Consider the following 14286-nt stretch of genomic DNA (forward strand, 5'->3'; position numbering starts at 1 on the left):
CACCATTTCCTAATAATTTGTGGGGTATTTGGTGTTTTTAGGAACACAAACAGTATATTAGAAAGTGTCTGCCATACCAACTATTGGGCCTCTAGGTAGGTGCTTTATAGAAGTGTGAAGTCTGTGTACAAACTGGACAACCTGAAAAAGGTATGGACTGATTTCACTTTTGGCACACAGATTATTTGCTTCTCCTGGTTCATCCAAGGCGGATGGATCTGAAGACGGACCTCCTCTGATCCTCTGGGCAGTTAAGGTTTTTCAATGCAAGACCCCAGACTTTGTATAGGTAGAAGAGTAACCCATGACAATTTGAAGCACTGCTATTGACCATTTTCCTGGAGAGTCGCCAACAGAATGAACTTTCAACAAGCCATCTTCTTCTACAGGCTTCATGACAAGACAGAAATTAAATATATTAAAAACCTAATGTCCAACTTGAAGACAACACATTGGTCTAATGCTGCAAACGGAGAGTGGGGCACATGTTCCAAACCAGATCAAAGATGGGAATGCATGCACACATGGCGATATTAGAGCAATCAAAGTAGGTTACAAGACAACATTCTCTGCTTGCCAAATTGTCACAGGTGGTTAACCTAATCTGATCCAGTATCACACGAGTATGAAAGAAAAAGAGTTCTTGAGGACACTGGAATAACAAACAAGGAAAATAATGTAAATCTAATGGCTGCAAACTCTTAAATAAAAATGAAGGACAATACCTAGAAAATTTCAGCAGGAGCGAAAGATCAAATTGTTTATAACCCCCGAAGAACAGAAAGACAATGACCCTTGAAAAATGTACAAAAGGCTAAGACACTTCAAGCATGTATTCCACACATCGGTAGGTGGGATTTCGGCTAATGCAGTTATGCAGATCTATCGACAGTCCGCATCATATCAAGCTTGAAGAAAAAAAAATCATTCTTCAACCCTCTTCTTTTTCTTTTAAACATCTGTATTTCTACATTTTGCAGTTTTACAAAACCAAGATAAAAAAGAATAATAAATAAATAAGGAAAATAAAACCAAAAATAACATGCCACCTGCTACGTGTTCATATAAAATGAAGTCAGTACATACGACAACTACGTTAGCATGAACCAGGTCTGTAGTCCTATAGGTTCCAAACCATGCCCATCAACTCCTGGAATCCAAATCACCCTACAGTAGTACCAGTCCTACCTCCTTCAATTTTTCCTCATCATTGTATGAGTCTGAACCATTTTCACTTGTGTTGCAATATCACCCTGGACTTTCTCATCAACTCTAGTCAGTTTAATATGTTGTTCTTCAGCCGCCGTTTATTTCAGGACATCCCTGACCCATAAGTCTACTTGGATTACCCGTGTTCCCATCCAGCTAATAGCCACCTGTTTTTATTTTGCATGAGGAGAGCAAGGTGTATACATTTATACTGCATTTTCCTGCCCTTAGGCTTTGCCACCTTACCCTGCAAGCATGCCCTTGGTGTGATCGCAATTGTGAGACCTGTAGCCCTCTCAATCCTTAGTACCACTTCTCCCCAGTATGACAACATCTCCCTACACACCCATGCCAAATTTAAAAATGGGTCCCTTTCCGCTCCATATCTGGGACACTGGCACCTTTGTTTGATAGATTTTACTAAGGGCATAGGGAGTAAAATAGGTCAGATGAAGGTAGTTAAAATGAATAAGCTTGAACCTACTGTTACATGAAACCCTACGGGCCAACCCACAAGCCTTTCTCCAGTCCGCATCATGGAACGCAACAGCCAGCTCCATTTCCCATGCCCGCAGAGCTTGTAGCCATGGCTTGAACAGATCACCTTTAATGGCCCTGTACAGGATTGTTATAAAGTGTGTTCTCCCTTCCCCGGCACCTGATGGCGCAGCTGGGAAGTGCACCAAACCTCTCTCGACATATTCTCCAACTTCGCATATTGTAAGAACTGTTTGGCCCGTACCTGAAATATATCTTGAGCGTCCTGAAAGGTAATAAGGACAATGCTACTTACCCAGTATGCATCTGTTCTTGGCATATAGAGCTGTAGAATCATATACTTTAGCATAGATCGCCATCTAGTGTTGGGTCCGGATGTTAGCACTTTGTTTTCCTCGAAGAAGTCTTTGTGGTCCCGAGGTAGGTGACTCCTCCCTTCGGTGATAGTGCCCATGGGTATCAGCTTCATCCTTAGATTGTTTTGCCATAAAGGGTGATGATGGAGTTAGTATAGTAGTAAAGATAGATGTCCATGTGTAATGTATCTAAGTAAGATAATACTGCAACAGTTAGAGGTAACCGGGGAGGCGGGTGGGCGCATACGATTCTACAGCTCTATATGCCAAGAACAGATGCATACTGGGTAAGTAGAATTTTCAGTTCGAGGCATATGAGCTGTAGATCATCTGCTTTAACATAGACTATACAGCAGTTATCTCCCAAGCGGTGGCTAAACCGTAGTTGTTGCAGAGGTATGAAATAGTGTTTGTAAAACTGCTTGGCCCATACTAGCTTGCTGTCTTGCTAACACATCTACACAATAGTGTTTTGTGAATGTGTGTGGTGTAGACCATGTTGCAGCTCTGCAGATGTCATCTAAGGGTATATTCCCTAAGAATTCCATAGAGGCCTCTAGTTTGCGTGTGGAATGTGCTCTAGGGGGAATTGTTAATGGGAATGCACTTAACTATCAACCGTGCAATACCTGCTTTTGATATGGGATTGCGTTTATGAAGTGGCGAAAAAGCAACAAAAAGTTGTTTTGTTTTGCTAAAAGGTTTTGTTCTTTCTATGTAATACAGTATGCCCTGACATCTAATTGGTGAAGAGCATGTTCTGCCACTGAATCTGGGTGAGGGAAGAATACAGGCAACTCAACAGATTGATTGATATGAAAGGCAGAGACGACTTTGGGTAAAAATGTGGGATTAGTCCTAAGAACCACTTTATTTTGGTGTATTTGTAAAAATGGTTCTTGTATAGTTAGTGCATGAAGCTCACTCACCCTCCTAAGAGATGTGATGGCTATAAGGAAAGCTACCTTCCACGTGAGAAAGGAATATGCTACTTACCAGTATGCATCTGTTGTTGGCATGTAGAGCTGCAGATCTGTACACTTTTGCATAGATCGCCATCTGGCGTTGGGCCCGGATGTTTGCAGTTTGTTTTTCTTCTTGGACAGTCTTTGGAAGTCACGAGTTCGGTGACTCCTCCTTCGGTCCGTACTGCGCATGGGCTTCGGCTCCATCCTCAGATTGTTTTTCGCCAGCAGGGAAAAGATGGAGCGTATTGATAATAGTAAGAAACCCATGTGTGTTGTATCTAAATAAGATAGGCTGGAACGGATACAGGTAGCCGGGGAGGCGGGTGGGCGTGTACAGATCTGCAGCTCTACATGCCAAGAACAGATGCATACTGGTAAGTAGCATATTCCGTTCGAGGCATATGAGCTGCAGATTGTACACTTTTGCATAGATTATATAGCAGTACCCAGCCCTAGCGGCGACCACCGGTATCCGTTGCAGTGGTTTGAAATAGTGTCTTTAGTACAGCCTGGCCCACACTAGCTTGTTGCTTGGAATGCACGTCTACACAGTAATGTTTTGTGAAGGTGTGCGGTGTTGACCATGTGGCTGCTTTGCAGATGTCATCTAAGGGTATGTTCCCTAGAAAAGCCATAGAAGCCCCTAACTTTCTTGTAGAGTGAGCTTTAGGTGGAACAGATAATGCTCTTTTTGCTTTGTGATAGCAAATTTGTATGCACTTTACAATCCACCTAGCTATCCCTGATTTAGAGATGGGGTTGCCTTAATGCGGTGGAGAGAAGGAGACAAACAATTGTTTAGTCTTCCTGAAAGGTTGCGTTCGTTGTATGTAGTACAGTAAAGCCCTTTTAACATCAAGTGTATGTAGAGCCCTTTCCGCAACAGACTGAGGTTGCGAAAAAAAGACAGGTAATTCCACCGATTGATTAAGATGGAAGGGGGAAATGACCTTGGGCAGAAATTTTGGATTTGTGCGAAGTATCACCTTGCTGTGATGTATCTGTAAAAAGGGTTCTTGTATAGTGAACGCTTGTATTTCACTAACCCTTCTAAGGGAAGTGATAGCTACAAGGAAAGCTGTTTTCCAAGTGAGGAACTGTAGCTCACATTTATGCATTGGTTCGAAAGGCGGACCCATTAGCCTTGTAAGAACTACGTTTAGATTCCATACAGGGGAAGGTGGTGCCCTGGGTGGAATTACTCGTTTAAGGCCTTCCATAAAGGCTTTAATAGCAGGCACTCTGAACAGTAATAAATGCTGTCTGTTTTGCAGGTAAGCAGCAATTGCTGCTAGGTGTAGACGTATGGATGAATATGCCAGGTTACACCTTTGAAGATGGAGCAGATAGCATATGATGTGTTGTATGGATGCATCTAAAGGGTTGATTGTATTGTTACGGCAGTAAACAACGAATCTCTTCCACTTTGCGGCATAGCATGCTCGAGTGGTAGGACGTCTGGCTTCCTTGATAATGTTCATGCAATCAGGGGGAAGGTTAAGGTATCCAAATTCTAAGATTTCAGGAGCCAGATCGCAAGGTTGAGCTGAGCTGGGTCCGGGTGCCTGATTTCTCCATGGTTCTGGGTTAGGAGGCATGGGGACAGGTGCAGTTTTTGATGTGGTACCACCGATAGCTGTAGTAGTGTGGTGTACCACGGCTGCCTGGCCCATGTTGGGGCTACCAGAATGAGTGTGAGGGAGTGCTGTTATAGCTTCCTTACCACTAATGGAATTAGCGGGAGAGGTGTAAAGGCGTATGCAAATTTGCCTGACCAGTTCATCCATATCGCATTGCCTTTGGACAATGGGTGTGGGTATCTGGCGGCGAAGCTTGGGCATTTTTTGTTTTCGTGGGTGGTGAAGAGGTCTATTTGAGGATGCCCCCACCTGTGGAAGAATGGGCGAAGAACTTGTGGGTGCAGTTCCCATTCGTGCATTTGCTGCGTTTGTCTGCTGAGCAGATCTGCCATGGTGTTTTGTATGCCTGGGACGTGTTGTGCCAGGAGAAAGATTTTTTGTGGAATTGCCCATCTCCATATGCTCTGTGCTAAGCGGGAGAGCTGGGGAGAGTGTGTCCCCCCCTGTTTTTGAATATAATACATTGCAGTCATATTGTCTGTGCGAATGAGGACTGCTTTGGCTGAAATTTGTCTCTGAAAGGATTTCAGGGCTAGAAAGATCGCCAAGAGCTCCAGATGGTTGATGTGGAGTAATTTTTGCTGTGGCGTCCATAGACCTTGCACCGTGAGGTGTAGAAGGTGCGCTCCCCAGCCGGAGAGTGATGCGTCCGTTGTTAGGATCACCTGGGGAACCGGGTCCAGGAACGGCCGCCCTTTGGAAATGTTTGTGGTGTTCCACCACTGCAGAGAGTGATGGGTGCGGCCGTCCACCAACACCAGATCCGTCAGCTGTCCCTGGGCCTGGTTCCACTGCCGTGCTAGGCACTCTTGGAGTGGACGCATGTGGAGTCTTGCATGGGCACTATGATGATGCAAGATGCCATCATCCCTATTAGCTTCATAAACACTCTTGCTGGGAGAGAGTGCTGAAGAAGGAATGTTTGGCGCAAGGCTTGTATACTTGCGATTCTGGCTGAATTGGGATAGGCTATAGCTTTGGAGGTGTCTATAGTGGCCCCGAGATATTGCTTTGTGTGAGACGGTATGAGGTGGGACTTTTGATGGTTCACCGTGAAGCCTAGCTGGTGGAGCAGTTGGATGGTGCTGTTTGTATGTTGCACACACTGGTCGTAGGACACGGCTTTTATTAGCCAGTCGTCCAAGTAAGGGAAGACGTGAATGTGTTGTCTTCTGAGGTGAGCTGCTACTACCGCTAGGCATTTGGTAAACACCCGTGGTGCGGTCGTGACCCCGAAGGGGAGAACCCTGAATTGGTCATGTTGACCGTCCACCACAAACCTGAGGTACTTCCTGTGAGAAGGGTGTATTGGAATATGAAAGTATGCGTCTTTCAAGTCCAGTGTAGTGAGAAAGTCTCCCTGACAGAGGAGTGGAAGAACTTGTTGGAGGGTGACCATATGGAAATGGTCCGAATGTATGTATGCATTTAGAGGCCGGAGGTCTAGAATGGGCCATAGGGTCTCGTCTCTCTTTGGTATTAGAAAATACAGAGAGTAGACCCCTAGATTTTGCTGATTGACGGGGACCTGCTCTATAGCTTGTTTTTGCAGGAGGGAGATTACCTCCTGTTTGAGCAGTGTGGTGTGTTCTTGTGACATTGTACGGTGCCTGGGTGGAATATTGGGTGGGGTAGATGTTAGTTCGAGACAGTAGCCTGACTGAACAATTTGTGTCACCCATTTGTCTGATGTTATGGTCTCCCAGGTGTGAAGAAAATGCCGTAGTCTGCCCCCGACTGGAGTGGAATGGTCTGGGGGAAGCGGGGGAAAGTCATTGGGCGGGTGGTGTGGCAGAACGGGTGTTGTTGGTTTTGCCCCTGCCTTCATTATTGTTTCCCCTATATCCACCCCTCTGATAGCCCTTTGAGAAGGTATTGTGAGGAGGGGAGTTGTAGGAAGTAGAGGCGCTATCGGCAGAGTAAGCTCTGCCTGTGCCCCGAAAGGAGGAACGACAAAAAGAACGTCTAGGGGTCTGGGATTGTAATGCCCCCATAGACTTTGCTGTATCCGTGTCCTTCTTCATTTTCTCCAATGCTTCGTCCACCTTTGGACCAAATAGGTGTTGTTGGTCAAAGGGGTGATTTAATATAGATGCCTGGACTTCTGGCTTAAACCCTGAGATTCTGAGCCAGGCATGACGACAAAGCAAAACACTGGTGTTTATAGCTCTAGAAGCTGTGTCTGCTGCATCGAGGGCACATTTAATTGAGGTGTTAGTGATGAGCTTTCCCTCCTGTATTAGCTCATGAGCCCTGTGTTTATGTTTTTCTGGGAGGTGTTGCATGATAGCCTCCAGTTCATCGTAATGTGCTCTATCATAACGTGCAAGCAGAGCTTGTGTGTTGGCAATGCGCCACATATTTGCGGCTTGCGAGGCAGTGCGTTTACCAGACGTATCAAAGAGCTTTGACTCCTTATCTGGTGGCGGAGCCTCCCCTGAGGATTGAGAGTTAGACCGCTTCCTAGCTGTGGATACCACCAATGAGTCCAAGGGAGCAGGTCCTTTAATATATGCAGGATCTGTGGGGGCTGCTTTATATTTTTTCTCTATCCTGGGGTTTAGTACCCTAGCTCTGACTGGGTCCTTGAATACCTCTGCAGCATGTTTGGTTACCCCTTTTAGCATGGGCAATATTGCTGTGGCCTTATCTTGTATGTCAAAAGTGTCCAGCAGGAAATAGTCGTCAACTGGCTCACTATGTAATTCCACCCCATGGTAGTGTGCCCCCTGCTGTATTAAGTGGTGGAACCCCAGGGAGTCCTCTGGAGGAGATGGCCTGGATGGATAAATGTCATCCTGAGGCACATCCGGTACATCGGGGTTGTGGTAATCCTCCCATGGGTCTGGTGTCCCTGGAGGTGTGGGGTCTATTGGGGCGTCTGCCGGATCATAATCTGGATCTCCATAGTCAGGGTCTGGAGATGGGGTTGGAGAGCGGTGAGGCAAAGGTGGTGGAGATATGGGAGGTGGAGGAGGTGGAGAAGGTGGTGGAGGAGGTAGTGGGGAGGGTACTCTGAAGGGGGATGTGGCAGAGTCCTTCCGTTTTGGCGGTGGAGGAGGATCTGGCTTGTGTAAATGTCTTTTTTTGGAAGACTAAGTTAAATGACCAGTCTTTGGATCCTTTGTTAAAGTTTTTTGATAAGGATCAGGCGTAAATAGTTCTTGTGGCACCGAATCGTCTGTCGATGCCGATGTTTTCGGAGCCGAGGGCTTCGATGGTTTCTCCATGCCATGCTTTTTCGGGGTCTCCGATTTCTTCGGTGCCGAGGCGGGCTTCGGCGCCGGAGCGTCGGTGCCGAGGGGCTTATGCCTATGCTTTATCGGCACCGAGAGTGCAGGTTTCGAGCCCGATGACTTCGGAGCCGAACTGGGTGTGGTTTTCTTCGGTGCCGAACGGTGTTTTTCGGCACCAGGAGTAGGCTGGCTCGAGCCCAAGCCGCCGGGAGACTTCTGCTGCTTCGACACCGGGCCCGAAGGTGGGGTGATAGAAGCTGCATGTTTGGTTTTCTCTAGGCCCGAAGGTGAAGGTGTAACCGGAGTCTCTTTCGATGTGGGTATGGGAGTGGGAGGGGGTAAAGTACTCACGACCCTCTGCGCCGGTGTTATCTCCTCCAGGTCAGAGTCGTCGGACTCGGAAGCGCTGACTAGTTCTTCCTCCTGCTCGGCGTGCTGCTGCCCCGAAGCTCCGGTGTCGTCTCTGAAGATGTCGGGTGGAGCTGAAGTCGACGAGTGCGCCATGGTGCGTCGAGCTCTTCGATCCCGGATGGCCTTTTTCGATCGAAAAGACTTGCAGGCGGGGCAGTCTCGAGCCTCGTGTTCGGGAGAGAGGCAGAGGTTACACACCTGATGGAGGTCGGTGTGGGGAAATTTAGACCCACATTTTGGGCACTTTTTGAAGGGAGTCCTTTCCATCGGCCGAGACCGGAGTCGAGGGAGGCCCGTAGGCCGGTGCCGATGTCTGGAATCGAAAAGTGCCGCCGAGAGAGATGAAGAAGATGATTTTTATTTGAAGAATCTCGATGGACGAGGATTTTCCGTCGAAGGTCGAACTGGAAAGGTTCGAAGCCGGAGCACGAAGTATCACATCCGAGCCCGATGGCGGAAAAAAACAATCTGAGGATGGAGCCGAAGCCCATGCGCAGTACGGACCGAAGGAGGAGTCACCGAACTCGTGACTTCCAAAGACTGTCCAAGAAGAAAAACAAACTGCAAACATCCGGGCCCAACACCAGATGGCGATCTATGCAAAAGTGTACAATCTGCAGCTCATATGCCTCGAACCTGTAGTTCACATTTGTGTAAAGGTTCAAATGGCGGACCCACGAGTCTAGTGAGAACTATATTGAGATGCCACACTGGAGAGGGTGGAAGTCTAGGAGGGATGATTCTTTTGAGTCCATCCATAAAAGCTTTGATAGCAGGTACTCGAAACAGAGACAAATGCCGTCTGTTTTGTAAGTAAGCAACTATTGCATCAAAATGTAAGCGTATGGATATATACGCCAAATTAGAACGCTGTAGGTATAATAGGTAACAAATGATGTTGTGTATTAAAGCAGCTAGTGGATTGATTTGATTGTTGGAACAGTAGACTACAAATCGCTTCCATTTTGCTGCATAGCATGCTCTTGTGGTAAGGCGCCTAGCCTCTTTAATGATATTCATGCAGTCTGGTGGCAGGTTAAGGTAGCCAAACTCTAGGATTTCAGGTGCCAGATCGCAAGGTTGAGATGACTGGCGATCTGGGTATCTTATCTCTCCATGGCTCTTAGTGAGAAGCTTGGGTGAGAGGTATAGCTTTTGGTGAGAAACTACTGATAACTCATGTTGGAGCAACTAGGATCAGTGTCCGGGAGTGCTTTGAGTTTCCGAACCACTAACAGAATTAGTGGGAGAGGTAGAAAAGCGTAAGCAAATTTTCCTGATTAATTGATCCATAGTGCATTGCCTTTGGACAATGGGTGTGGGTACCTGGATGCGAAGCTTGTGCATTTTACGTTGAGGTGTGTGGCAAACAGATCTATTTCTGTGTAGCCCCACATTTGGAAGAATGGAAGGACTTGAGGATGTAGTTCTCATTCGTGGATCTGCTGTCGTTGGCGACTGAGCAGATCTGCAATCTGGTTGTTTACTCCTGGGAGGTGTTCTGCAAGGAGATATATTTTTGAGGTTTGGCTCATCTCCAGATGCTTTGAGCTAGTTTCGAAATCTGTAAGGAGTGTGTCCCCCGCTGTTTTTGTATGTAGTACATTGCTGTCATGTTGTTTGTACAAACTAAGATAGCTTTGCATACTAGATGCAGTGGAAAAGCTTTCAGAGCAAGAAAAATTGCTAGTAGCTCTAGATGGTTTATGTGGAGTTGTTTTTGTTGTACAGTCCACATGCCCTAAATGGTGTATTTTTGAAGATGCGCTCCCCAACCAGTGATAGATGCGTCTGCTGTTAGTACTATCTGTGGAACCTGGTCGAGGAACGGCCGTCCTTTGGAAAGGTTTTGTATATTCCACCACTGCAGAGCGTGATAGATGCAGCCGTCTACCAACACTAGATCTGTTAACTGTCCTTGAGTCTGGTTCCGCTGACGTGCTAAGCATTCCTATAGTGGGCGCATTTGGAGTCTTGCATAAGGAACGATTAGGATGCAGAAGTTCATAATTCCGATCAATTGCATGAACACTCTGCTAGGCAGAGAGTGTTGAGGTTGAAATTGTGATATTAGAGTTTGCGTGTTGTGTATCCTGACTGGGTTGGGGTATGCTAGAGCTTTGCAAGTATCTATTGTGGCTCCTAGATACATTTGTGTGTTGAATAGCTGGAGATGAGACTTGGCGAGGTTGACAGTGAACCCCAAGCTGTGAAGTAGTTGAAAAGTCCTTTGAGTGTGGCGTAGGCAGCTGTGTTGTGATTTGGCTTTTATTAGCCAATCGTTCAAATAAGGGAAGACGTGAATGTGTTGTCTTCTTAAGTGAGCTGCGACTACTGCCAGACACTTGGTAAACACTCTGGGTGCTGTTGCTACCCCGAACGGAAGAACTTTGAATTGATAGTATGTTCCGTCCACCATGAACCCGAGATATTTTCTGTGAGCTGGAATGAATGAGAATATGAAAGTAGGCGTCCTTTAAGTCCAGAGTGGATAGAAAGTTGCCTTGCTAAAGTAGTGGAAGCACCTGTTGGGAGTGTGACCATGTGGAAGTCGTCTGATTGGATGTAGAGATTTAGCGGTCTGAGGTCTAACATAGCCCTGAGAGAGCCGTCCTTTTTGAGGATTAGGAAGTACAGAGTATAATCCTGTCCCTTGGTGATGAAATGGAATTGGTTCTATTGCATGTTTTTCCAATAGAGAACCTCCGCTGACATTATATGTGGTTTTAGAAGAATGGTTAGGGGAGTGCGTGTAAGCTCCAGGCAGTAACCATACTGGATAATCTGTTGTACTCACTTGTCTGAGATGATTGCATTCCAGACAGGTAGAAATTGTGAGAGACGTCCCCCGACAGGTGTGGAATGATCGGGGGTAGCGGAGGGAAGTCACTGTTTGTTTGCGGGGGAAGTGCGTGAGGAGTTGCCTTTGCCTCTTCCCCTTTTAGTGTTTCCTCTATAACCTCCTCGAAAATAAGCTCTGTAAGAGGTGGATTGATCATTCCCCTTGTAAGAGGAGGAGGTATTTTCTGTGGATACTGTTTTTGAGCCACCCCTGTAAAAGGAGCGGGGAAAGGACCCTCTATTAGTTGGTAATTGTAAAGCCCCCATAGAATTTGCCACCTCGGTGTCCTTTTTAATTTTTTCAAGGGAGGTATCTACAGCTGGCCTGAAAAGATGTTCCTTATCAAAAGGCTGGTTTAGTATGGAGGATTGTACCTCCTGCTTAAAACCGGAAATCCTAGGCCATGCGTGTCTGCGCAGTAACATGAGCTGCATGAGCTGCTGTGTCTGCTGCATCGGTGCACATTTAATGGAAGTGTTAGTGATAAGTTTGCCTTCCTGGATAAGGTCATTAGCTTTTGCTTTGTACTGATCGGGTAAGTATTGCATGAGTTGTTCCAACTCATCATAATGAACCCTATCATAGCGTGCTAGCAGAGCCTGGGCGTTTGCAATGAGCCAATAATTTGCAGCCTGTGTAGCCACTCTCTTACCTGAGGCATCAATGAGTTTTGATTCCTTGTCAGGAGGGGGAGCCTCACCTGTGGTTTGAGAGTTAGCTCTTTTGCGAGCGTTAGAGACTACAAGTGAGTCCAACGGCAACTGACCTTTAATATAAGCAGGGTCTGTAGGAGCGGGTTTGTATTTTTTGTCTACTCTGTGTGTGAGTATTCTAGCTCTAACTGGGTCTTTAAAGACCTCATCAGTGTGCTTTAACATGCCCTTTAGCATAGGTAAAGTGTGAGCAGATCTTTGAGAATACGCAAGTGTCTCAAAGAGAAAATCCTCTTCCAAAGGCTCTTTATGTGATATTGTGCAGCTCTGTTAATGAGTTGAGCGTAACCAATGTTATCATCTGGTGGGGAGGGTCTGAAGGATACAGGTCAGGGTCATTATCTGTATCTGGCTCTTTATCGTAATTTTCCTAAGGATCAGTATCTTGAGGTCTGTCCTGATCTGGTGGTATGTCCTGGTCGTCATCAGTATCACCATCCCCACTCCCATAATCCTCATCCTGAATGTTAGTTGACAGTGGAGGTGGTGGTGAATTTGATGGTGAAATAATCACATTCGGATTAATAGAAGAGGGAGGTGGAATGTAAGGTGGAGAAGGGTTAGTACCAGAGTCCTTTTTCTTAGGAGGTACAGAAGGGTCCTCTGTGAGGTCAAACTTTAGTTTTTTAGGAAGAGTGGCTTGAATATGCCCTGTTTTAGGGTTAAGTCTTTTTTGTTTTGAGTCCAAAGATGGCTCATCAGACGAGGTTCTTTGAGTGGAGTGTCCTATTCTTTGTTTGCCGTTTTCGGCATCAAGAGTTTCGTCTCCAGAGCCTTTGGTGTAAGAGTTTTAGGCTGCGAGTCTTTGTGTTTGGTGGGTTTGGGCTCTGATCCTTTCGGTGCGGAGGGTTTCGGCTCAGAGTCTCTTGGTGCGGAGGATTTCGGCTCCGATTCTATTGGTGCGGAGGATTTCGGCTCCGATTCTTTTGGTGCGGAGGATTTCGACTCCGAGCCTTTCGGTACAGAGGATTTTGGCTCCGAACCTGTAGGTGTTGGGGATTTTGGATCCAGACTTTTAGGTTAGAAGACTTTATGTTCCAAAGTCTTCGGTGTCGAAGGTGTAGTCTTCGGTCCCGGTGGGGTGGTGACCGGTAGAGACTTGGACTTATGTTTCGGTGCCGAGGGTGTTGGTTCGGCACCGAAATGGGGGCGGCTTGAGACCGAGCCGGAAGGCTTTTCTTTATGTATCTTAGCCGGGCTGGAGGGCGGGGCATCGGAAACTTTCTGTCGGTGCTGACCTGAGCCCGGAGGCGAAGGTGGTACCGGAGCCTTTGTTTTATGTTGACCAGGCACACGGGAATCAGTACTCACGGTACGCTGACCCGGAGTGATGTGCCCTTCTTCCTCCATGTCGGAGTCTGCTTCGGACACGGAGATCTGTTCTTCCTCGGCTCCTTTGACTGGATGGTGGCTCTCAGGTATGGAGCCGCGGTGGTGTTGTATCTCGTGGCGTTGAGCCAGACAATCACAAATTGGTTTTTTTGATCGGAACGATCGACACTTCACAGTCCTTCTCGTTGTGCTCCGGGGATAAACAGAGGTTGCAGACCTCGTGCAAATCAGTACATGGAAACTTAGCACGACACCCGGGAAATAGTTTAAATGGAGTCCGTTCCATCGGCTGCTAGCGCAGTCGGCATGGGTAGGCCCAATGGCCCGCCTTGAGTTTCCCGATCAAAGGTTTTCTCAGTTGGAATGATGCGCGTCGGATGGAGAAACGCGATCGAAGACAATACCGTAGAGGGTATAGGATTACGCGTAGAAGAAGTTCGAAAACGATACCAGAGCGTCGCAATACACATCCGAACCAGATGGTGGAAAAAAACAATCTAAGAATGGCACCAATGCCCATGCGCACTATCACCGAAGGGAGGAGTCACCTACCTCGTAACTACAAAGACTTCAAGAAAAACAAAGTGCAAACATCCGGACCCAACATTAGATGGCGATCTATGCTAAAGCATATGATCCGCAGCTCATATGCCTCGAACAAATCTCACCGGGGTAAAGGTGCCTGGCCAGCAAACAAACTCCATCCCCTCTACTGTTCCCATGAACATATCCATGTCATAGGACAAAACAGGGCAACGTCCCACAAATGTAGCTCCTGATCAAATGGTCGTGGGAGAGTGACCACTCTCTCAGATTGCAGCCGTATGGCTCAACAAGTAGGGAACTGGAAAGTCCGCCCATTCACTTCTCATGAAGAGTTGCATCAACATCTCATCACCTGTCGTGCCCCTCAGCAGGCGCTCCTCTGAATTATCTTAGTCCACTAGCCACTTGGCTGCATATTGCAGATGGGCTACTTAATAATAACACAACATGTGTATTTGTAAAGTGCATGTTCACCCTGGAGGGTAACTTGGAGCTGAACAGATGTTTATTGTTACCCAACTCAATGGTACTCATT

The 14286-nt window shown here is 46.8% G+C and overlaps 1 protein-coding gene across 1 annotated transcript in view; it reads right to left on the reverse strand.

The window, feature by feature from the left end:
* The window catches only part of LEO1 (LEO1 component of Paf1/RNA polymerase II complex), a 271615-nt gene that overhangs the window by 98596 nt on the left and 158733 nt on the right, over positions 1 to 14286 (reverse strand). The gene's annotated exons all lie outside the window — the stretch shown is intronic.

This window comes from Triturus cristatus, chromosome 3_1 (genome assembly GCF_964204655.1).
Source record: "Triturus cristatus chromosome 3_1, aTriCri1.1, whole genome shotgun sequence".
NCBI classification, from domain to species: domain Eukaryota; kingdom Metazoa; phylum Chordata; class Amphibia; order Caudata; family Salamandridae; genus Triturus; species Triturus cristatus.